The sequence below is a fragment of the Lolium rigidum genome, chromosome 3 (genome assembly GCF_022539505.1).
Source record: "Lolium rigidum isolate FL_2022 chromosome 3, APGP_CSIRO_Lrig_0.1, whole genome shotgun sequence".
NCBI classification, from domain to species: Eukaryota; Viridiplantae; Streptophyta; class Magnoliopsida; order Poales; family Poaceae; genus Lolium; species Lolium rigidum.
The window spans coordinates 183,453,130-183,478,415 of NC_061510.1; the positions used below are offsets into that span (position 1 = coordinate 183,453,130).

At 43.9% G+C, this 25,286-nt stretch overlaps 1 pseudogene; it reads right to left on the bottom strand.

The window, feature by feature from the left end:
* Positions 1 to 101: 101 nt before the first annotated feature.
* On the bottom strand, positions 102 to 4,220 carry LOC124702811 (annotated as a pseudogene).
* Between the last annotated feature and the right edge of the window lie 21,066 nt (positions 4,221 to 25,286).

Consider the following 25,286-nt stretch of genomic DNA (forward strand, 5'->3'; position numbering starts at 1 on the left):
TTCATGATGAACCGGGACCAATGCCCCCCATTGGTCCCGGTTTGGTTCAAAACGGGGACTAAAGGGTGGGACGAAAGGCCTCTTTTCCACTAGTGTAAGTCAGTGCGAACAAACCAGTCAATAGAAAGTAAATCGTCATGCCAAGCAAAGAATTATGCCATCATCATACATGTTTAGCAGGCAAAGCATGAAGAATAATAATTCTTTGGAAGGGTATAACATATTAGAGCAAAGTATAAAAGCATATGTGCTTATTAAACTTGGGCATGAGATCGTACTAAATGCTGAACTCCAAGTAGAGGCGATCCATTCTTAGTGATGAACTCCAGGTGGTTATCTGCAACAAGGCGACACCCTGCCACGTGAAGATGACTTTCTCTATCCGTTGCCAATTAGTGAATATACTCAGTACAATCTGTAGCTGGTGAAGAACATGTACACATTCAGGTTAATAAAATCAATAATTAATGGAACGGATTCACCAGAATATCAGCTAAAGTGCAGTTCGCATAATATGGTAAGTATAACAGTATTTTCTAGGGTAACCAAAACCTAGACGACAAAATGGAAAAAGGTAGCAATGCCAAGTAATCAATTATTCACCTGGATGGTGTGCAGTCACATGGTAAGCAAGAGCACCAATAGTAACAGAATGACAAGAATATTCATACTATTTCCATATGGCGAGAAGGCTAACCATGAAATCTCCACTGTACTCTACTAAACATACATGCAAGTCCTTACTCTACTATAGTTACTACAATTCAAGAATCAAAGCTTGTGCCTGCGAATTGAAATATAGCTTGGTAATCAGTGCAGAATGGAAAATGGTGGGCATGCTCGAAGTGTAGAACAACTTTATTGGATATTAGCCTCGCTGACCAAGAGCATTCTTTGATCTCACTGGAAGGACAATATCGAAGCCTTGGAAACACATAACCATAAGAAAGACCAATACAGTAGCAAACAATTTGGTCACATTTTGCACATTCTGGTGGTAGAAAGCCTCTCTTAGAGCACAGACTTGACAAACCCTCCAAATTCAGCACCAGGTTCACTGTTGATGGTCGTGGGGCTAACCGCCTTCCAGATGATATTCTCAGAACATAACAACAAATTTAGCAGAAGCCAACTTGCAATGGAATAGAAGATCACGATCACAAAATAAAGTTCAATATGCTTACCAGACATTGGTAGCAATGAACATAGAAATGCCAGAACCAAAAGCTTTTCTGGAGAAGTTCATCTAGACATATCACAGATGAGATGACAATGATGCCAACAAACAGAGTATAATGAGAATAGCATTCCCAGTTCCAAGTTGGCTCCCGCAGGACAGAGGTCACGACTCCACAATGGCAATCAGGATACCAAGAAACTTTTGTCTACCATTCCTGAGTAAAAAGTACAACATTCATCACAATAATGTTGGATATATGGCATGAAACAGCAAGCTTGCAATTTTCGGTGGCCATTCATTGCGCAAATGACAAACTACATATACATGTGATTATGGACATAATATTTTTAAAAAATTATAATTCTAGAAGGATAAGTAAATCATGAAATTCACGGGGATGCTTGTTGAGAATACTTGGACGGACATGAGCTTGTAGGATTCCCGGTCTCTAAGCTGCTTGTCGCTAGCCATCAGAGTCGTATCGGCTACAATATATCTGTGGAAGTATGAAGGCCGCAGCTTATGAAACTGAAAAAGAAAACAGATAAGCAATGAAGACATTAGAATGCATGGTCGGAGTGACTTACACAAGATTTAAAACAAGAACAGATGAGACATATAGAACCTGTCAAGGCCTGGTTCTTCATGCCGCCAGAAAAAGTGGCTGCCAAACACAACATTTCACTGAAAAGCATCACCAATACCATTCAAAAAAAGCATCACCAATGAACACATCGCCCTCAACTCTGCCCTACATGTGATGAAGGTGCAGGTCAGCCGTCAGCAGTCGTGCTGAGAGGCAGCACAACAACTTCCAGGAGCAGGATGACTCCCCCAGCCGCATCACATGCATGCCGTTATGTCTCTCCAACCAACACCAGCTGCTGATGCCTGCTCACCGTTGGTCTAAAATTCTGCAAGACTGGCCACCCGCACCCTATCTATGGAATTAAATTATTGAGGAGAGAATTAGAAAGGAGCTATTTCATATGGAGAGGTGTAACCGAAGGGACGAGAAGGATATGGTGCCGTTCTCCAAGGTGGAGGGGATGAGGACAGCGGGCCAAGTACCTCGGTAATACATCCCCATCGGCTTCATGCACCCCTTCGGCGCAAAATCGCCGCAGACCAGCTTGATGGGGGAGAGTGCAGGATGACGACATCGCAACCGCTGGCTCTCACCTCGCCGGGGTTGTAGACCATCAATGAAGTCGCCCTCGTTCCGTCGTGCAAGACGAAGAGGGGTGGGTTGGAGCTCGGCCAACATGGGTGTGCCCGTTCCCATCGCGTGCTCCTCCTTGCCACCGTCGGCGGCGACTCTCATGCCCTGGCATTTGCAGCCCTGCGCCCCTTCTTCTACGGACCAATCTTCAAATTAGAATATCAAAATAGTACTCCCTCCATCGAATATGACAGATACGTGACATCTAATTCAGGACATAAGGAGTAACAATTATAAAAAATTGAGGATTGTTCTTTGAAAGTCCAAGAAGACACAATATTAAACAAATAACTCAAAACAAGATTCCAGATGGATGCACTTCAACAGTTTCAGTACACAATTCTCGAGCATAAGCAGAAAATAATGTTTACCAATGTATGTCCATTGTGCATAAGAAAATCAAGACTACCAGCACATTTCTCGTATGAACCAAAGATAGTAGAAAGTTGAACCAATATTTTGCGCAGCAAACTACAACACTAACAACAAAGGTTGGTTAAGTAAGCAAGCACTATAGCAAAATTATCCATAGATATGTGAACTGCTTCTGGAATAAAAAAAATCCTTACTACATCTAATTTAATGATTACAAGTCTTCCCACCAGAAGACGATTGTGACGAGGCAATGGCCTACGCTGCTTGTGCCAGGAAGAACATTTGTTGCTAGCACTCTCCGACAATATCTATCTTCGATCGTCTTGTGAATTAATCGTCTGCAACTTGGATGCTTGACTTTGCCAAGTAAACACACTGTTGCAACAGGGAGCATAAAAGTATATATTGCGTGCTGTTGCAGTCTCAGCTCATCCACAACAAGTCATTATTCTAAGTATATATGGCGTGCTGTTGCAGTCGCAGCTCATCCACAACGAGCCATTGTTCTGCAACGATTAAATTTCAGCGGCCTTCTGCGTAGAGGTCTAAACTCAGTGATCATTAATATACAGCAAAACCATCCATCAGAATATCCTCTGCTATGTAATCTTGTTGAGACAGCATATTGTCAATCCGAATCTGATTTCTAGCTAATCATGGCATAGCAGATTGATCATTCAGTAGACTCTAGGAATTTTCACAAATTTTGGGACTTTCTTGTACCATACAAAATAAGACTGATCATTGTCCAGTAGTTGGTATGAACTTGTTGTGTTGTACTCAAGGAACATGTAACAGCTCAGTGCCCTAATTATTACTGTCATGTACAAAATGTAATGGGGCCTAACAATATATATTCAGAATTTTACTTTTGGGCGAAGGACAGAGCTGTAAGAAATGAGCACAACAATCTAACAATGCAATCCTAGAACCCTGCTGCTACCGATAGTTGCACCGTCAAAACCCAGCTAACAATGCAATGAAAATGCTAGCGAACGGTTATTCAATGGGTGCAAACATACATATTGATGTAACTGTTGTTTAGGGCTTCAGCTTGTAACTGAACTAGTTGTCTAAAAATCATACCATGGGGAATCTAAATCGGGAAGAGAAGGGGAAGAAGGTTGTGCTGATGTTCTCACCGGTGATCTGAGAATGACAAGTACTGACAGAGATTAGTGAGTCACAAACATACTTGAAAGTCCACACTTACGGAATCATTAAACTTTAGTGGAGAGTAACAACCGAAGTCAACACAATGCCATGGCAACAAGTCAGACTATTGACAACATCTCCATGCTAATACTACAAGAACAAATTCAACAAACAAGATACTTTCATGCTCACTTCTAGGCTACATGAAACAATATACTTGCATGCGCGGTAACAAGAATATCATCTCCAGGTTGTATTCTGGGCACTAAATATTTGTCAAAAAATCAGTATACTTACAGGACTGGCCAGCAAGTGGGTTCAGATGTGACCTTAGGACTGATTAATAATATTGTTCTCCAAGTTGCATCCTCCAATAATTTATGCTGCAGATTCGCCTGAAGAAAGCAATTGTTCATGAGTACTTCATACACCATGAATTTTTATGTACTAGGTAACAGAGCAAGTGGAGTAGCAATATTTTTTCTCATTTACTCACACATATACCTATTGTTAATTAAGCAACTTGCATGAATTCCTCAGGCATAGATCAAATCCCCAGAATTATGAGATCAAATCTTATGGGAAAACTAAGGATTCATGTTTGCTAGACATCTCAATTGCAAGAATTCGACCGAAACACATCAAGAACATCCCAAAAAAGTGAAATAGAAAATTTTCTTGCAAGATCTGATGTAGCACCAGTAGATCTGAGGATGTAGAGGGAAGAGATGGAGGAGGAGGTTGTGCTCTCCAGTGACTAGAGGACTCGGTTCGTCACCGGAGGAGAGGAGGACCGTCGCCGTTCCCGGAGGAAGACCACCGTCGCCGTTCCCCGAGGAAGACCACCGTCGCCATTGCCGGAGGGGAGAGGAACTTCGACGGAGGCGGAGTAGAGCTCAGCGGAAGGAGGTGGAGGACCGTGGAGGCGCAGATCTCGGGAGGCGCCTCGCTCCGGTCGCCGGAGGAAGTAGAGCAGCACGTGGATGCATCGCCACCCGCGGCGTCGCCCGAGAGCCACTCGAGGAATTCGTTCCCCATGTCCGGACTAGTGGAATGGTGGCCCGGGGAAAGGCCGCCGAAGGGACCGGTTTCCCTCACCCGTGGGCAACCAAACAGCGCGGTTGCTGGACCCGGGCCAACTCGGCCCGGGGTTTTGTTAGCCCGGGAAAACTAGGGGAACCCCCCGGGAAAGGCCGGAACCAAACAAGCCCTAAAAAGAAACCCGTACACCTCAACTAAATCCTTCCATGGAGCATGAAACGACGGCGGGTAGGAGATGGTGCGGTGCGGGTGCGGCGGCGGGTAGGAGATGCTGCAGGTGAGCTCGGGGAAGACGAAACAAGAACGAGGACGAACGACTGGGTCTGGGTCTGGGTCTGGGTCTCGGTCAGAAGAGGGCAGAGGAAAATGCGTAGAAGCCTGTGTACACCTGTTTTTAAGCCCAAACAACACAGACAGGCAGGCCCAGAATGTAATCGGGTCCACCTGCGGAGAGAGACGGTCAGAGGAGTAACTTTAAACTAAATATTCGCTAGAAACCAAACGGACCTGTCGCTGGACCCACTGGAAACAGAGGGAAACAGCCATTACACACAATATCTCACCCATGTCGAGGATGACATGTGGGGCTGAAGGAGAAGAGGGCCTATATGCAGAGTCAACAAGAATGCAACGACAAGTTTGCACAGCGAAACAAACAAATGACGATGCAGCTTGCAGTACGCCTGACGGAAATCACAGGCAGCGGCCGCAGCACATGATCAGCTCAAAAACCGCACCAAGCTACCCAATGACAAGTTGGCCCACAAACAGCTATGGCCCATGGGTTGTGTGTAGAGGATAGAGCACCTGCGGTGTTGGTCAGATTCACCAAACCACTCTGCTCCACCGAAACCAATCGGAAACCATTCCTTCGGCCAAACAAATCGATCAAGGCGGCATGCGTGGAGCGCTCTGGGAGGGGGCAAGCATTCACGCACTTGCTTGTTCTTAATGAGGCCAGCCCACTAACCACGACTCCTTTCGTTAACCCATCAGCCACGAACGCACGTCCGCGCACCTGCGTACCGCGCCCACTCCTCAACCCCCAAAACCTAGCCGCCTCCATCCGCCCCCACACAAGGTGCCTCCCGGCTGTTGGCGAGCATGGCCTCTCTCGCAGGCGAGAAGTGGCGGCTGGTGATGCAGCTCACGATGACACCTTCCCGTACCCGGCTCTTACCATGGGATCTCCTAACTCCGGGAAACACACGTTCAAACAATATGACTTTGGTCCACTACATGAATAGGAGGTTTGTCGAAGCGCTGAGTCGCTGCACAGGGGCATGGCGACGCAAGGGCACGAAAGAGGTTTAAGCTCCAGGTTTATTTTCGCTTTTTCCCCTGTCAGATTCATCTCTCATTTTCCCTTGGTCACAATTTTGTGAGGAATTTTGTGCATCCTTGAAAAGTTTGATGGTGCTGGTGGCAGGGTCACTGGGTCAGCAACGAAGGCATAAGGGCACAATTTGGCACAGAAAGAAGCCTCAAGCGGATGCACATCAACAGTAACAATAAGGAGTAGGACAACTTGCAGGTATTGATTCATCCCCTTTTGGTCATTTATATCTCGTCTAATACTGCTCCTTCTCAAGCGATATTTCACATTGAACTTTTGGTTGCAATGATAGATTGGTTTTTTCTGTAGAGTATTAATATTTAAAGCTCATGGTAAAAGTGCTAAGGAAATTTACCTGCTGAAACGGTATGTGTTGAATTCAGGCCATGCTGCTGAAGGAATCCGTACTAAAGATACCCCTGCTAGAATTGCTTGTCTTGATTTAACAGGCAAAAGACCAAAATGCAACCCTTGTGATCAATGCGGACAGGAGAAGATCAGTCAAAGGTATCTGCATTTTGCTGTTTTGCAATTCACTATTGCGTCTTTTTGTTACCTCCTGAACACATCAATATCTGTTCGATTCTAATTCCTGACACTAGATCTTCACGCCTTTAGTCAATTACATCAAATTTATTTTCTATTACATAGTCTCCCATAGTGACCTATTATCAATTCTGATTGTCACAAAATCAGACGGAACAAAATAGCGAATTGATAAGTTCTCAAGCTAGCCCAATGCTAACGTAGATGATACCTCACTGAAGGTATGCTTTCATTATTCAAGTTGTAGTTTTTCATGTTCGTATTTTAAATTTGACATTGGATATAGTTTTGCATCATTCTGGTACAAATAATTTATGTATTGAGTTTAAGTCCATGTTATTACTAAAATATTGTATTTAGCTGCAGATTGCAGGACCTACCAGCCGAAGACAATGGAGCATGTTGCGGGAGCCCTCAGACAACGAGAGGAGCGGCGGCTCTGACTTCGCTTCCTCAACATGGAAGACCATGATGGCGACGAACGGCTCCAACGAAGGAGGATGACGACGATTGGTGGTGCTCCAGCTGGAGAGAGAAGAGATGGCGAGCTAGAGCTATTGTCAGCTCATGTGCCTGCACTGTGACGGGAACTTCTCGTTGAGGAAGATCTAGGGCACGTGTGCATCGGCGTCAACCTGGGACGCAAGGTTGACCGGCGGAAGAAGGCAAACACTGAGCAGGCCGTCCTATGCCCTGTCGCAAACGCCGCGCCGCTCGCACCTCCATTGTTGTTGTGCGACGCGAGCTATGCCTTAAACCGCGCAAACGCCACACCACTATCCCCTACATCATTTTGATTAGATGTGTAGCCTTTGAAGTATACTTGGAAGAGATAATACAAATTCTTATACTCTGCGTTGGTTTAATTTAGTATGAGATTCCGATTACTAAAGTTAATCCATATTCCTCAAAAATGCATTTTTCTTTATCCTCAAATTCATACTAGCGACAGGACATGATAATGGGCCAGTCACTAGTGAACCCAATATGGTTGGGGCCTTTCATCATGCTAGTGACATTCATTTTTTTTGCCTGTCACTAGTTACACCTACCAGTGACAGGCAATCTGGCCATCATTAGTGACAGGCAGTACCAGTGATAGCATACTAGTGACAGACGTCTTGCATGTCACTGATGAGCAAAAGGTGCATGTCACTATTAAGAGTTTCTGCAGTAGTGCATGGACATGCCAAGATGAGCCAAGACAGTGGCATAGCCAAGTAAATCCAAGTATGAATCCAATCCACTGAAAGCCTACCCAAAACCACCTAGCATCACTAGCCTAGTAAAACCATCAGAAAGTATAGATATTAAATGTATGTATTTCTTTCAACATCAAAAGCTACTGGAAATCAAAGGATTGATCACCAGTAAGCATAAGCCTTGCACAGTAAGCCACACAACATGTAGGAGCAACCAAATATAGCAGTGAATCACTGCTAAGGTCACATCAACCACCATATCATCCAAACCAACAAGTTATAAACATTTATCATTACTCAAATGAGTTCAAAACAAAGCTGGGGTACCAACAATAGTTGGCTTCCATCCAAGCTTATGATTATAACAAGGAAATCATCACTGCATAAGCAGTTCATTCCAAATATTTGACAATAATGAAGCAAAGCTTCTCAGATAATTAAATCAATCAAACAGTAAGCATACAGGGATGCTACACAAGCATCATGTATACCACCACAGCCATCCAGCATGCTTTTACAAGCATGAGCAACCACTAGTACTTGGTGAGAAGCTCCACAGACCCAAATAGTAGCATAGGACAACCAGTAAAAGCATACAAATTGAGCCAGTAAGTAAAACAACTAGCATATGATGATCACTGGATCATTTGGAGCATGCACACACTACCATAAGCATCAGCAGCTCACCAGGAATGGTGAGCAACTGCATTTAGCTGCAGCAACAGTAACATCAAACTAGAATAAGACAGGTAATTTTATCCAGAAGCACACAAACATGGAATTGATGCACACAAGCATTAGGCAACCCCAAGTAGAGAATTAGAATGTACTAGGGCCTAGCAATAATCACACAAGCATCACTAGCACTTGCTAAAGCAATAACTACTAGCAGAAGTAAGCCAGAGTAACAATTACAGAGATAAGGGGTGATGAACCCAACAGCAGCATGAGCAAGAGCAAGCCCAGCTAGGCCATTACAGGACCAGTAGCACAATAGCAGCAGTAGTAAGCACAAGCATGCTAGCAGCACAACATGGTTAGTACCCTGAGTGGGGAATCTGGCCAGTAACTCTAGAGGTAGGAGATGAAGGGAGAAGAGAGAGGGGAGCAGTGTCATGTACATTGAGCCAGAGCACCGCAGACGCGACCGTGACAGCACGGCGGCACGGGCCAGCCATGGCAGCGAAAGGCCGCGGCCAAGCCAGGCCACGCCGAGTGCCGCAGCTACAAGCACGCCACCAAAGAGACACCGAGCAACACCAGGGAGCCCTGGAACACCAGCCCGACGCATCGCCAAAATTTCCGCAACCCTAGTCGCAGTAGGGGGTCGATGGCGAGCGGGAGGAGTCTTCTCTTCCAAATCGACGCGGATAGAAAGCATCAGCATCGTGGGGCGCGTTGATTGTGACCCACGGCGAGGTCCAGTATCACCGGAATCGGCTTGAGGCGACCGACGACCGTGGATGCAAAAGGGGAATCACAGGAGCTCAAGAAATGAGGGTTAGGGTTCGTCGCGAGTGAGAGGGGGTGAATGAGGCCGGTTGGGCCGAGCCAGGTGGGCTGGTCTGGCCTAACCAACTGGTTGGCCTAACCAGTGGGACCAAGGGGTATTTTGGTCATTTGATCAGTAAGTTTTATTTGAAATTTAGAAATAAATCAAAAAACCCTAGAAAAACTCTAAAAAAATTAAGTAAATTATGTAGACCACTTTTAAAAATTGTGCTCTATCCAAAACAAATGTCTTCATAAAAATGAATATTTTCTTTGACTTGACTTTTTATTGAAACACAAAAAAAGTTTTTTTATATTACTCTTAAGGAGGAACCATAAATCTTTCTTATCCTCGAACTCTGGGAATTAAAATGAAACCCTAAAACATCAGTTGGGGGGAAACAACATTAAAACCCTAAAGCATGCATCATTTGGATCTTTAACCATTCCCTTATCGGACAATGATGCTATCTTTCAGAAACCGAGGACAAGGGTCAGTCCACACCATCCAACTGCAATTCCTTGTCGTATTCAGGCAAGTTCATCGCTTGCTCATGTCATTTTGAGTATTTTTACCAAATTACTTGCAAAGTACTATACTTTTCACTCTTGCATTAAAATCAAAGTATTACTTTCATAATTATGAATATGACTATGTGGTGGGCAATGAACCATGGTATGAGTTCGGTGGAGGTTCCATTGCATTGGGTTATTCACCTAGGACTTAACAACAACTGTCGTTCAGTGATTCTTGCATCGTAATACCCGTGTTTACCATGAGATCTGGAGTGGGACGGAGTAGACATCTGTTCTTTTCCCTCTTACATATCAAGGGTACACCTGCCAGTGGGCTAGCATCTGCTAGAAGGGAGGAAGTCTGTATCGCTTCTACAGTTTGGTGTATCTATGATGGATTATAACGGGCTGGCCCAAGGGACTAGATTATAGAATCAGTTCGTGGCCAGTGGTTCACAAAAGGGTGGGTATACGGGGTCGCGGGAAGGCCCAGTGAGCGGCTATGACTTTATACCTAGCCTCACACCAAGGAAGTGTGGACAAAGTCTATAGCCCGGATGGTAACAAGGTTAAGATCTCTTATGGATATAGAAACACACCTCTACAGAGTGTATTAAATTGTGGCTTGTTACTCCCTGTTCCGGGTTCTGAACTGCGAACTCCGCTGGAAAGGAAATACATGAAGTTCTAGACACCCGGTGAAGGCTGGTGGACATAGTTCTTCAGAATAAAAGCAAACTTTTGAAGAAATGATTACAAAAAACATGCATTGCCTTGGACTTTCTGGTTCATGGCCATAGTTAGTGCATTAAACACCTCTTTCCAATAATGAACTTCTTGAGTACGCTCGTACTCATCCCTCTTTGAATCCCATGGTTAGATTACCAGAACAACTCGGAGGGGAACAAAGAAGGAGCTGAGAACGCGGAGGATGTCTACTACGAGGAGCCAGATCTCTCCGGAGGCATCGAAGGGGTGGACTATCTGATCGAGTACGGAACCGGGGAAACAGAAGAGGAGACTTAAGACAGATGGTGTTATCGTAGTAGTAGTCGAGTAGCTCCAAACCATATAGAATAATGTTGCTCGAGTACTGATGGTACTTAGCCTATTTCTACCACGAGTTTATAGGCTTCGCAGAGTTCAACTAGAACTTCCGAGTTATCCTCTATGGACCCAGGAGGAGCTCCCTTATGATGTACATTTATGGCTTGTAATAATAATACGTGAGTAAGTTTGGAGCATCTATGTTTATGTTGTACCACTCTGAGGGATGTGATATTTGTGGATTGGTACTTCGCACATGTTATATCCATGACTAGCATACTACAACATGATGTGGTATGCGGGGTCGATACAGATTGATATCGAGAGAAAAAGCTTTGACCTAGGTTGGAACCTAGTTAATGGGAAGGCATGTAGGAGTCAAATAGAAGTAGTAAAGGATTACGTAAAAATATGATGTCTATTCACTTGAGAATAATACAATCATATCTTTTAGTGCGACAATTCTTTATTATTACTATTATGATACATCATTACTAATACTATATCATTTCTTATCCACAACCAGATATGGCAAGCTCAAGTCTAGGAAGAAAGGTTAAGGTGAAAGAATCAAGCCTGGATGACTATGATGGAGGTCTTGCGAACATCCTACGTGCTTTGTTGCTTGAATTTGGGTGTTATCCCCATGTTTGAGTGATGAAGTACGTATATGTACTACAATGGCACTGTGTTAGCCAAATGCATAGTTGGTCACCAAGTACCGCAGAATTAGGAATGAGCCAAGTGATTCCCACATGTGAAGCAAGAACTATTAGGATAGCCTACCATATAGCTATCCTTAAAGCCATCACCTAAATACGTGAGCATAAGACCAAAGATCTTATAGGCTCAGAGTTCGCCCATATCCCACATATGGAGGAGGATGAGGACCCTACACTGAACTATTTTAAGTTCGCCAGAAAAACCCGCTGAAGCAGCCAAGTATATGGAAAACTGTAGGAATTTGTTGACCTTTTTCTTTGAAATGCATCACCATCTGGCCGGTGCAATTGATACCATGATGGAGGAGTTTACTGACCCTAAAGAAGAATCCAAGGGCAAAGAACCTATGGAGAGTGAACCTCGTACACTCGTATATTCTACTAGTGACTACATCGACATAGCTGCCCCCGAACCAGAACCAAACCCACCTACACCGAGATACTTTCCTAGTAGTTCCTATCGAGGTTATGAAGGAGGAGAGGAATCCGGGAACGCACGACGTTCAGTCACCCCAATAGAGAACTCTACTGGATGGCGTACTGAACCGTTCATGGGTACTAGGATGGATCCTATTAGATGTGATTTGGAGGTAGACAAGGATGCCTTAAACCAATATCAAAACTTTCGCTATGGAGTGGGGGATTATCAGGAGAATCCCATAGTCATTGAGTCTGATCCCGATGACGGGAAGACATGTAAGGTGATGAAGGAGGAGTGTTCCGGAAGTAGGGGAAGGCGATGAACTTTTGATATGAACACTTCCGAATACACCGGGAATGTGTCTGTCGAGGAGGAAGAGTATCCCACCAGGGATACATATCTATCGTGGAATAACTATTTCATGATGATAGATTTTCCCTGGGATCCTCTTCAGACTCTGACTATCAGCCAACCGAAAAGCCGTATGTTCCGGATAACATCAGGAGGACAACTCGTTCAATCGGATGGATACCTGGGATGTACCAGGAACATGACTATGCGTAGTGGAGCACCAATGGAGGCGATAGTGAAATATTATGTACCATATGTATTATAATGTATATTAGTTAAGTAAGTTTGTAAGCTACATCCAATATGTGAGTTTGCATACTCACATCATTTTAAGGGTATTGTAAAACTATTGTTTATGTATAAACAAGGTATATGTTTTGTATGATTTGGATTTGCTTCTTGATTTCCATTGCGTGACTAGCTCTGTGCACAAAGTTGAGCTCAGAAAACTTGCGCATGGAGTAATTATGAGTTTCGCCTTGTGTAACAGTGTTAGGGGGTGATGTCGGGACCGCACGGTGAGGAGAGAGAGGCTCAACGCCTCGAACGAGAAGTGAAGCAGAAAGAAGAAGCCGATGCAGCTGCAGGAACACAATTTCCACCACCACCACATCCCATGACGCGGCAGAACTTTGTGCAATACATGCAAATGATGGAAGAAAGGCAGCGTATCACTCTAGAACAGCAGAATAAGTTCTTTCAATAACTTATGCAACATAATAGGATAGAGGGGCCAGAAAATCAAGGAGTCACTTTATCCGATTTCTATAATGCCAAACCGGTTCCTTTTGCATCCGCACCCGAACCTATGGATGCCGAGGATTGGCTAATGGATACTGAGAGAAAGCTTAAAACAGTGGGGTGTAGTGATGAAGAGAAGATCAGATATGCAACACATATGTTATGTGGGCCAGCGAGTAGCATGGTGGGACAACATTGTGGATGTACACCCAGTCGGTAGAGTGTTTACGTGGGAGGAGTTCAAGAAGAAGTTTAGAGATGCGCATGTTCCAGAAAGTATCATGGAACTGAAAAGACGGGAGTTTGAGAACCTTGAGTAGAAGGAGAAGACTATCATGAAGTATGTCGAGAGATTTCTCAGCGTTATCTCGTTATGTTGGGGATGAAGTTAACACTATGGAGAAGAGGAAGAAGAGATTCATGAGAGGGTTGCATCCATACCTCAATATGTAGTTGAGGATGTTGAAGGCCACTGAGTTTCAGGAACTAGTTGATGCAGCAATCACCATGGAAGACGACTTCAAGCAAGTCCAGCATAAAAGACGCAAGAGGGCCAAGTTTTAACCCAAGAAGTTCATAAACACTAAGGCCAATACCCATCTCAACTTCAAATTAATCCAGATTCACATTTGAGGCAACAAACCACAGCAGCGATCATCGAACAATCCCAACAATGTCTTCTGTCAGAACTGCGGATTCCATGGGCACACCACTGCGGACTGCGGGAAGCCAAAAGTGATATGTTTTGGCTGTCGCAAGGAAGGACACATGAAGAGAGACTGACCAAATCAGGGTCCTGGAGGAGGTGCACAAAACAAGAACGGGAATCCTGACGGCGGCTAGAAAGGAAAGAAGCCATATGGGAAGCTGAACTGTACTAGTTTGGAGGAGGTGACCACTTCGGATAAGGCAGTAATAGGTACGCTTTAGATCCTTACCCATCCTGGCAAAGTTCTTTTTGATACTGGTGCAACTACATCATTCATTTCCCAGCAATTCATCAATCAATATCGAATTAGATGCACTAAGTTAGAATATCCTATTACCATATTATCTGCGGGGGGGGGGGGGGGGGGGGGGAAACCCATGTCAAGAAAGAGCACGTCATAATGATACAGGGATGTGTATATTATGCAGACTTGTTTGTCTTACCTATGAAAAATATAGCTGCAATTCTGGGTATGAATTGGGTAGAGGAAAACGGAACTTTGATAGACTGCACTGATAAGACAGTATCCCTTAAGAGTCCAGATGGAGGAAGAATAGTTTATCAGGGGGAGAAGCATATTCAGATTGAAGTGGAGTTACAACTCAACAGTCTGAAAGAGGTTAAGCTAGAAGATATACCCGTAGTAAATGAGTTTCAGGGTGTTTTCCCTAAGGAGTTACCTGGTATGCCACTTGGACGAGAGAAATAGAGTTTACGATAGACTTGATACCAGGAACATCACCTATTGCTCAAGCACCATATAAAATGGGACCAAAAGAGTTGAAGGACTTAAAGGAGCAATTGGATGACTTGGAACAGAATGGATTTATTTAGGAAAGTGTATCACCATGGGGAACACCAGTAATATTCGTTGACAAGAGGGATGGAGGCCGCAGAGATTATAGAAAGCTAAACAATGTTACCATAAAGAATAAGTATCCACTACCTAGGATTCAAGATTTGTTCGATCAAGTTAGTGGAGCTGGAGTATTCTCCAAGATAGATCTGAGGTCAGGATATCATCAGATCTAGATCAAGAAGGAAGATGTGCCAACCACAACATTTGTCTCTAGACATGGACATCATGAGTACTTACTGGTACCCTTTGGATTAACAAATGCTCCAGCGAATAAGATCTTCATGCCCTATCTTGACAAGTTTGTCATCATTTTCATCGATGATATTCTGATATATTCAAAGGATAAGTTAGAACATGCAGAGCATCTAAGAATAGTTTTACAAGTTCTTAGAGAACATCAATTGTATGCCAAGTTCAACAAGTGTGAATTTTGGATGGACCTATTAGAATTCATTGGACATGTGATCAACTAGGATGGAATAGTTGTGAACCCTAGTAAGGTTGAGGCAGTTTTGAAGTGGGAAGCACCCAAGAATGTTAAGGAAATAAGAGGATTCTTAAGAATGGCAGAATATTACCGGAGATTCATAGAAGGATTCTCCAAGATAGCAGGACCAATGACCAAGTTGTTAAGGAAGAATACACCCTTTGTATGGTCTGATGAATGTGAACTGAGTTTTCAGACCCTGAAGGAGAAGTTAACCGCATCACCGGTGGTAGCCATACCCGAAGCTGGAAAAGATTACATGGAGTATTGTGATGCATCCAAACATGGATTAGGAAGTATGCTCATGCAAGAACGCAAGGTTATAGCTTATGGGTCTAGACAACTACGACCGCATGAAGTCAACTACCCAACACATGATTTAGAGCTTGCAGCAGTAGTCTTTGCATTGAAAAGTTGGAGGCATTTTCTTGATGGAGCCAAGTGTGAGTTATACACAGACCATAAAAGTCTCAAGTACTTATTCACTCAAAAGGAATGGAATATGAGGCAAAAGCGATGGATAGAATTAATCAAGGATTATGATTTGACCATCAACTATACTCCAGGAAAAGCTAATGTTGTAGCCGATGCTCTAAGTCGGAATAGTACCGGAGGAGTAGAACAAGATTTACCAATGGAGTTGAAGAAGGAAATAAGTCAAGCACGGATCTAACTTTGGGACAAACAAGCCCATGAAGGATTATCAGCCTTACCGAATGCAGGTGAATTGGATATGAACCTTAAGAATGAGATATTAATGAATAAATTGGATGATCCATTCATCACGGAGGAAGTAATAAGTATAGAGGAAGGAAGACAATCAGAGTTCAACCTGGGAGAGTCTGGATCCTTATGGTTTCAGAAAAGGATTTGTGTACCAGATGTCACCGAAATAAAGGAGTTGATACTAAAAGAGGCACTTGAAACACCATACTCAATCCACCCTGGAAGTACTCAAATGTACATGGATTTGAAAGAATTATTTTGGTGGAACAACATGAAGCGAGAAATTGCCAAGTATGTATCGAAATGTCATACTTGTCAAAGAGCTAAAGCAGAACATCAGAGTCCTGCAGGTCCATTACAACCTTTAAAGATTATGGAGTGGAAATGGGAAGAGATATGAATGGACTTCATCACCGGATTACCCATAACCAGCAAGAAGAAGGATATGATCTGGGTAATCATAGATCTATTAACAAAAAGTGCACATTTCATAACCGTAAACCAGAAGGATCTCTACAAGAAAAACCATCTTACAACAACACTTGATTTACAACCCTTTGGATATGCGCTGCAAAATTTAATCATAGTTACATATATATGCGATGCCCTTGCATTCGTTCCCTAGTAAGCCGTTGTTAAGAAAAGTTGGAAACCGCATGGGTAGTAGAAAATATTGGCTCCAGCAGCGGGAGCTATTGCCGCCTACACGAAAAGTTATCTTTTGATATGGTTACAAAATAATTCATGGTGGAGGAAATTTTGGCCTAATCTATTCCCACCCCACAAAGTCGTACAACTGCAATCTGATAAGATCTGCCCTAGTGTTATTCGATCTACCATCCTCCTGCCGCCACCCCCGTCCCCCCACCTCCCTCAGTTTCCTCTCCAATGTCCCATCTAAACCATCTCGGCCACCTTCGTTAGCGTCGTCAAGGGGATGCCGATGGTCCTCGTCGCAGGACTCGTGGGCGCCCAATCGACCCGTCTCTCACTCCTGGTGTTGATCCTGATGAATGTGCACCCGTTCTACTCCACGCCGACATCGGGGATCGAGCGAAGCAGATGTGCACCGGGAGCCCAACACCTAGCCGCCGTCTCAGTAAGCTGTCAATTGTCGCACTAGGCGTCGCTCCAGTCCCACCGATGTTGCTTCTGTTTAAGACCCAACCAGGTTAGTCCTTCTATTGGTGTTTCTCTAATCTGCAGTACATGATGTAAGACATGGTAGGCTGGGTGTGGTCGATGGATAATGCTGCTACGCTGCTAGCTGATGTTTTAACAGGAATTGAGTAATCACTAATCATTGTTTTCTTATCAGATCGTCAGATTAGCAGTGGTTTTTAGTTTGAAGCAGCACTAGCGATTTGCGTTTGACTTAAGAAACACACAATGTGTCATCATGTTACAATATATAGGGAAAAACATTGCTAACATATTTGCTACTAGTTTCGACATGTGAAACCACTCGAGCAAGTGTGATTCTCTTCTCTATTATGATCCTGCAGTCAATTGACTCGTTTTGTGTCCTAGAGAAAGAATAAAAAATTCGGTCTACTCCCTTCATGTGTACCCGACGAACTGAGCATTTTGTGCCTATGTGGTTCAAGTTACCAATTCATTGCCGCTTTTCATTAATCTCTTGTATTAAGCATTTCCTCTCAGGCTTCTTGTGCTTGAATCTGCATAATTTGAGCTAGAAAGAAGCGGTTATAATCAGGGGACATGTGGGAAGGACTAGAGGTTTTTTACTATCTCAGATTGACTCAATATTGTACTCAGTTAAAGAAATTTAGTACCTTTTTTTGATAGAAAGAAATTTAGTACCTTATGTGTGCAGCTTGCAGGTTTCCTAGTCGGCTATAATAATGATGTGTACAGCTTGCAGGTTTCCTGGTAAGCATGATTTGTTTGAAAAAATAAAATTACATAAGAATTACTATCTCCTCCTTTCCGCTTTTACAGATATCTTGAGTTTATGATAGAAACTTATTTGCCAATTCATATCCTAATTAATATGCAGACTGTAAGTGTTAACTGCCCTGTCATATATGCCGCTTGAATGTTCCGTTCTTTCTTTTAAGGAGAGAATGAATAGATTTATTTCTTTACCCTTCGTATACTCACATGTCTTCTTTGCTCATAGTAGATGACTAGAGTAGCTGATTTTAGTAACATGAATCCAGACCATTGCAACATAATTTCTGCATCATAGATGAGAAATGACATTGCAGTTTTGCTTGCGATATTATGCTTTAATCCAGTATGTACTAAAAAGTCTATCATTTCTAAAGAATAACATGAAGAATGGTATCATTATATGTTCATTTTATTATGGCAGGACAAGTAGTACTGACTGCCGAGCAAGCGTGTGATGTCATTGTTATATTATTTTGACATGCTCATATTGGTGCACCTCGACTCGTCTTTTGGCAGGGGCCGGGCAACTCATAAATAACTGAATATCTTTGAGCGAATGGGTAAGCTATAATGCTCCCAGATGTATTCCTATAGTTGTGTTGATGTTTGCTGACGTGCTCCTGAGATATATGTGAACTACTACTTATGCCCACTAATAGTTTAGCTTTTGGGGTATTGTGAGTTTGTGACTGACCATCATGTAGATCTAGTTAACTACATGATTCTGATCGGCTGTTAAAGCAATCCTTTCATATCTTTATCATAGTTACTTCTTTTTATGTATTTCCTTTGTCTTTTGATCTGTGTGGTACCGACTTGACATCTAGGTGGCATGGGCTGTTTTAAATTCAGGGGATAGCACAAATTATCTTGCATGACTTAGCTTTGGCATTCTATGAGGCGTTCAAAGAAATTCCAAGCAACATGTGGATGTGAATTGAAGGTATCATAAACAAAGATGCACAATATATATTTTGCTTTAATTTTTAATTAACTTTACTTTATATGTAAGTATATCTTGAAAAGAAACATGCAGATTAGTGTTTTGCATCGTGAAGATATCCCATGTTTCAGATATATTTATGTATTTTGACATTTTTTTAATGATGGGTACTAGAGAAGTAGGTAGTAGAATTTCCTATACCCCTTGCCTACTGTTTTCTTCCACATCCATTCTAAAAATGCAAACTTTCTTTTTGCAGGACCAAAAGATCAGCAAGGACCGCTACATTCAAATGCTACAATAAAAGGCAGAGAACAAGAAGAGATATGTATAGGATTAGATATAATATCATATTATGATGCTAGATTGTAAGATGTGTACTCTTAAGACAATTTTCATGTATGGATGGTAATTTGAATTATAAATAAAGAAATGTTTCTTCATGCAATGCGTTCCTATTCTGCATTTTTTGTGTTGTCGTATGTATTAAGTATATATTATCTTGATGAGGAAAAAAATACGGCAATATTTGAAGCTGCAGAGCCACCAAATAAAAAAATCGAAATAAATTATGCAATCCGCTTATATTATATGGATACTACAGTTGCTTGACCTCCGTTGTCACTTTGCAACGCTTTATCTAATGGTTACCAACAGACTTATATGCATTGCATTATACCCTTGCAACACCCAAAAACGCAACGCATCATTATCCGTTGGTAGAAACGCTAGCAACGCCAATATTGGCATTTAGATACAGATAAATGTGTTGCTGTAGGGGGAGTATTGTTGTAGTACTGGGGAGAAACCAAGCATGCTAGCACCACAAAAGCGTCAGTACCCTGAGAGGGGAATCTGGCTAGTAACTCTAGAAGAAGGATGGCGGGAACACCAACTCGAAACTGACAAGACATTGGATCACATCGTTCTGTAACCGTGGTAGAACTTCTGGATTGATTACCTTCTGAGAGATTGCATTGAGGAATGCACATAGCTTCACAATGGCTACTCGAACATTTTCCGGCAGGAGCCCCTCAAAGCAATCGGAAGCAATTGCGTCATAATCACGTGGCGGTCGTGAGACTTCAGGTTTTGGAACTTTTTCTCCGCCATGTTTATTATTCCCTTTATATTGGACGAGAATCCTGACGGGACCTTCATACTGCTCGGGCATTCAAAAAAGATGACCTTCTCTTCTTTGGTCGAGCGTAGCCGGCACGACCTTGAAACCGTTCCGGATGCGGGTCATCGGGGTCTTTCAAACTTTGCTGGTCCTGCCGTGCTTCCTTTGTATCATTTGACTTCCCATACACGCCCAAGAAGCTTAGGATGTTCACGCAAATATTCTTCGTAACGTGCATCACGTCGATTGCGGAGCGGACTTCTAGGACTTTCCAATATTCTAGCTCCCAGAATATAGATTTCTTCTTCCACATGGCTACGTGCCCGTCGGCTCCCTTCGGAACCGATTGTCCGCCAGGACCCTTTCCAAAGATGACTTTCAAACCCTTGACCATATCAAATACCTCAGCACCAGTGTGTTCCGCAGTGCTTCGGCCGGTGATCTGCCTTGCCGTTGTAATGCTTGCCTTTCTTTCTTACTCGGATGACCTTTCGGAAGAAATCGACGATGCCCAAGGTACACGTTCTTCTTACAATTTGGCAAATGTACACTTTCAGTCTCATGTAAGCAGTGCGTGCATGCATTGTATCCCTTATTTGACAGTCCCGAAAGGTTACTAAGAGCGAGGCCAATCGTTGATGGTTACGAAAAGCAACGCTCGTAGGTCAAATTCCTCTTCTTTGTGCTCATCCCACACACGGACACCAGGTCTGCCCCACAGCTGTAAAAGTTCATCAACTAATGGCCTTAGGTACACATCGATGTCGTTGCCGGGTTGCTTCGGACCTTGGATGAGCACCGGCATCATAATGAACTTCCGCTTCATGCACAACCAAGGAGGAAGGTTGTAGATGCATAGAGTCACGGGCCAGGTACTATGGCTGGAGCTCGCTCGCCAAAAGGATTCATGCCATCCGTACTTAGACCAAATCTTATGTTCCTTGCGTCAGCTGCAAAATCTTTGAACTCTCTGTCGATCTTTCTCCATTGCGTTCCATCTGCGGGGTGTCTCAACTCCCCGTCCGACTTACGGTCCTCTTTGTGCCATCGCAACAACTTGGCATGCTCTTTGTTCCCGAACAGACGTTTCAACCGTGGTATTATAGGAGCATACCACATCACCTTGGCGGGAACCCTCTTCCTGGGTTTCGGCCCTCAACATCGTCACCAGGGTCATCGCCTCCGATCTTATAACGCAATGCGGTGCATACCGGGCATTCATTCAAATTCTCGTATTCACCGCGGTAGAGGATGCGATCGTTGATGCATGCATGTATCTTCGGAACCTCTAAACCTAGAGGGCGAGACAACCTTCTTTGCTTCGTACGTAGTGGCGGGCAACTCGTTATTCTTTGGAAACATATTCTTCAACATTTTCGGCAAGTTTTCAAATGCCGAGTCAGCTACACCCGCCTGTGCCTTCCATCTCAGCAAATCCGAGTAGTGCAGCCCAGCTTTTTCAGACCATCATCGCATCCGGGGTACAGCGCCTTCCCGTGATCCTCTAACATGCGATCCAAATTCTCCCTCTCTTTTTCGGTTTCGCAGCGTCTCCGTGCATCAGCAATGGTCCGACCAAGATCATCAACGGGATCATCACGTGCCTCTTCTTCACCTTCCCCTTCACCTTCAGCATCCTCCATGAAAGTATCACCGAAATGAGAAAGATAGCTTTCATCATTGAAATCATCCCCTTCTTCATCTTCTTCCATTATAACCCCTCTTTCTCCATGCTTGGTCCAACAATTATAGCTTGGCATGAAACCGTGCCGAAGCAGTGCATGTGAACATCTCTTGAGGAAGAGTAACCCTTCCGATTCTTACACTTAACACATGGACAGATAACAAAACCCCCCGCTTGTTCGCATTAGCCACTACGAGGAAATCTTTCAAACCCGTACTCGAACTCGCCGGAGAGTCGGTTACCGTACATCCATTGCCGATTCATCTCGCATTATTATAATATAAAATATATAATTAACCATCATGCATTTGTTAAACTAATTAACTAGCTACAAACAATATAAATTAAACAATGAACTACACACACATGCATATTTTATCAATGACACATCAAAGGTTCAAGTTGCTAACCGCGATCGAGGAGGAAAAAATAAATGAGAAAGCTCAAGTGTGACTCCAACACTTCATATCATGTTTGTTTCATGCTCTTGGGGCATTTCATCAAACACCTTATGTGCATAAGAGGAACCAAAAGCAAACCTAACACTCACTTGTGAAGTTTGTGAAGAGAATGGCTCCAAATGGCTAAGTGTTGGCTGCTGGATGGGTATATATAGGGGAGGGCTTTAGTCCCGGTTGGCCTGGCCAACCGCGACTAAAGGCCTTCGGCACCTTTAGTCGCGGTTGGGCTGGCCAACCGCGACTAAAGCCCCCACGTGCACCCGGCTGGCCACCGTGCGCCCCGGGCCCAGGCCTTTGGTCGCGGTTCGCCACACGAACCGCGACTAAAGACCCCATTAGTCGCGGTTCCTTTACCTTCGCGACTTATGGGGCTTCCCGGAAGCCTGTTTTTCCACCAGTGAAGCCCAATGCTAACGTAGATGATACCTCACTGAAGGTATGCTTTCATTATTCAAGTTGTAGTTTTTCATGTTCGTATTTTAAATTTGACATTGGATATAGTTTTGCATCATTCTGGTACAAATAATTTATGTATTGAGTTTAAGTCCATGTTATTACTAAAATATTGTATTTAGCTGCAGATTGCAGGACCTACCAGCCGAAGACAATGGAGCATGTTGCAGGAGCCCTCGGACAACGAGAGGAGCGGCGGCTCTGACTTCGCTTCCTCAACATGGAAGACCATGATGGCGACGAACGGCTCCAACGAAGGAGGATGACGACGATTGGTGGTGCTCCAGCTGGAGCAAAAAGAGATGGCGAGCTAGAGCTATTGTCAGCTCATGTGCCTGCACTGTGACGGGAACTTCTCGTTGAGGAAGATCTAGGGCACGTGTGCATCGGCGTCAACCTGGGACGCAAGGTTGACCTGCAAAAGAAGGCAAACACAGAGCCGGCCGTCCTATTCCCCGTTGCAAACGCTGCGCCGCTCGCACCTCCATTGTTATTGTGCGACGCGAGCTCTGCCTTAAACCGCGCAAACGCCACACCACTATCCCCTACATCATTTTGATTAGATGTGTAGCCTTTGAAGTATACTTGGAAGAGATAATACAAATTCTTATACTCTGCGTTGGTTTAATTTAGTATGAGATTCCGATTACTAAAGTTAATCCATATTCCTCAAAAATGCATTTTTCTTTATCCTCAAATTCATACTAGCGACAGGACATGATAATGGGCCAGTCACTAGTGAACCCAATATGGTTGGGGCCTTTCATCATGCTAGTGACATGCATTTTTTTTTGCCTGTCACTAGTTACACCTACCAGTGACGAGCAATCGGCCATCATTAGTGACAGGCAGTACCAGTGATAGCATACTAGTGACAGACGTCTTGCATGTCACTGATGAGCAAAAGGTGCATGTCACTATTAAGAGTTTCTGCAGTAGTGCATGGACATGCCAAGATGAGCCAAGACAGTGGCATAGCCAAGTAAATCCAGTATGAATCCAATCCACTGAAAGCCTACCCAAAACCACCTAGCATCACTAGCCTAGTAAAACCATCAGAAAGTATAGATATTAAATGTATGTATTTCTTTCAACATCAAAAGCTACTGGAAATCAAAGGATTGATCACCAGTAAGCATAAGCTTTGCACAGTAAGCCACACAACATGTAGGAGCAACCAAATATAGCAGTGAATCACTGCTAAGGTCACATCAACCACCATATCATCCAAACCAACAAGTTATAAACATTTATCATTACTCAAATGAGTTCAAAACAAAGCCGGGGTACCAACAATAGTTGGCTTCCATCCAAGCTTATGATTATAACAAGGAAATCATCACTGCATAAGCAGTTCATTCCAAATATTTGACAATAATGAAGCAAAGCTTCTCAGATAATTAAATCAATCAAACAGTAAGCATACAGGGATGCTACACAAGCATCATGTATACCACCACAGCCATCCAGCATGCTTTTACAAGCATGAGCAACCACTAGTACTTGGTGAGAAGCTCCACAGACCCAAATAGTAGCATAGGACAACCAGTAAAAGCATACAAATTGAGCCAGTAAGTAAAACAACTAGCATATGATGATCACTGGATCATTTGGAGCATGCACACACTACCATAAGCATCAGCAGCTCACCAGGAATGGTGAGCAACTGCATTTAGCTGCAGCAACAGTAACATCAAACTAGAATAAGACAGGTAATTTTATCCAGAAGCACACAAACATGGAATTGATGCACACAAGCATTAGGCAACCCCAAGTAGAGAATTAGAATGTACTAGGGCCTAGCAATAATCACACAAGCATCACTAGCACTTGCTAAAGCAATAACTACTAGCAGAAGTAAGCCAGAGTAACAATTACAGAGATAAGGGGTGATGAACCCAACAGCGAAGCATGAGCAAGAGCAAGCCCGACTAGGCCATTACGAGACCGAGTAGCACAATAGCAGCGAGTAGTAGGCACAAGCATGCTAGCAGCACAACATGGTTAGTACCCTGAGTGGGGAATCTGGCCAGTAACTCTAGAGGTAGGAGATGAAGGGAGAAGAGAGAGGGGAGCAGTGTCATGTACATTGAGCCAGAGCACCGCAGACGCGACCGTGACAGCACGGCGGCACGGGCCAGCCATGGCAGTGAAAGGCCGCGGCCAAGCCAGGCCACGCCGAGTGCCGCAGCTACAAGCACGCCACCAAAGAGACACCGAGCAACACCAGGGAGCCCTGGAACACCAGCCCGACGCATCGCCAAAATTTCCGCAACCCTAGTCGCAGTAGGGGGTCGATGGCGAGCGGGAGGAGTCTTCTCTTCCAAATCGACGCGGATAGAAAGCATCAGCATCGTGGGGCGCGTTGATTGTGACCCACGGCGAGGTCCAGTATCACCGGAATCGGCTTGAGGCGACCGACGACCGTGGATGCAAAAGGGGAATCACGGGAGCTCAAGAAATGAGGGTTAGGGTTCGTCGCGAGTGAGAGGGGGTGAATGAGGCCGGTTGGGCCGAGCCGGTGGGCTGGTCTGGCCTAACCAACTGGTTGGCCTAACCAGTGGGACCAAGGGGTATT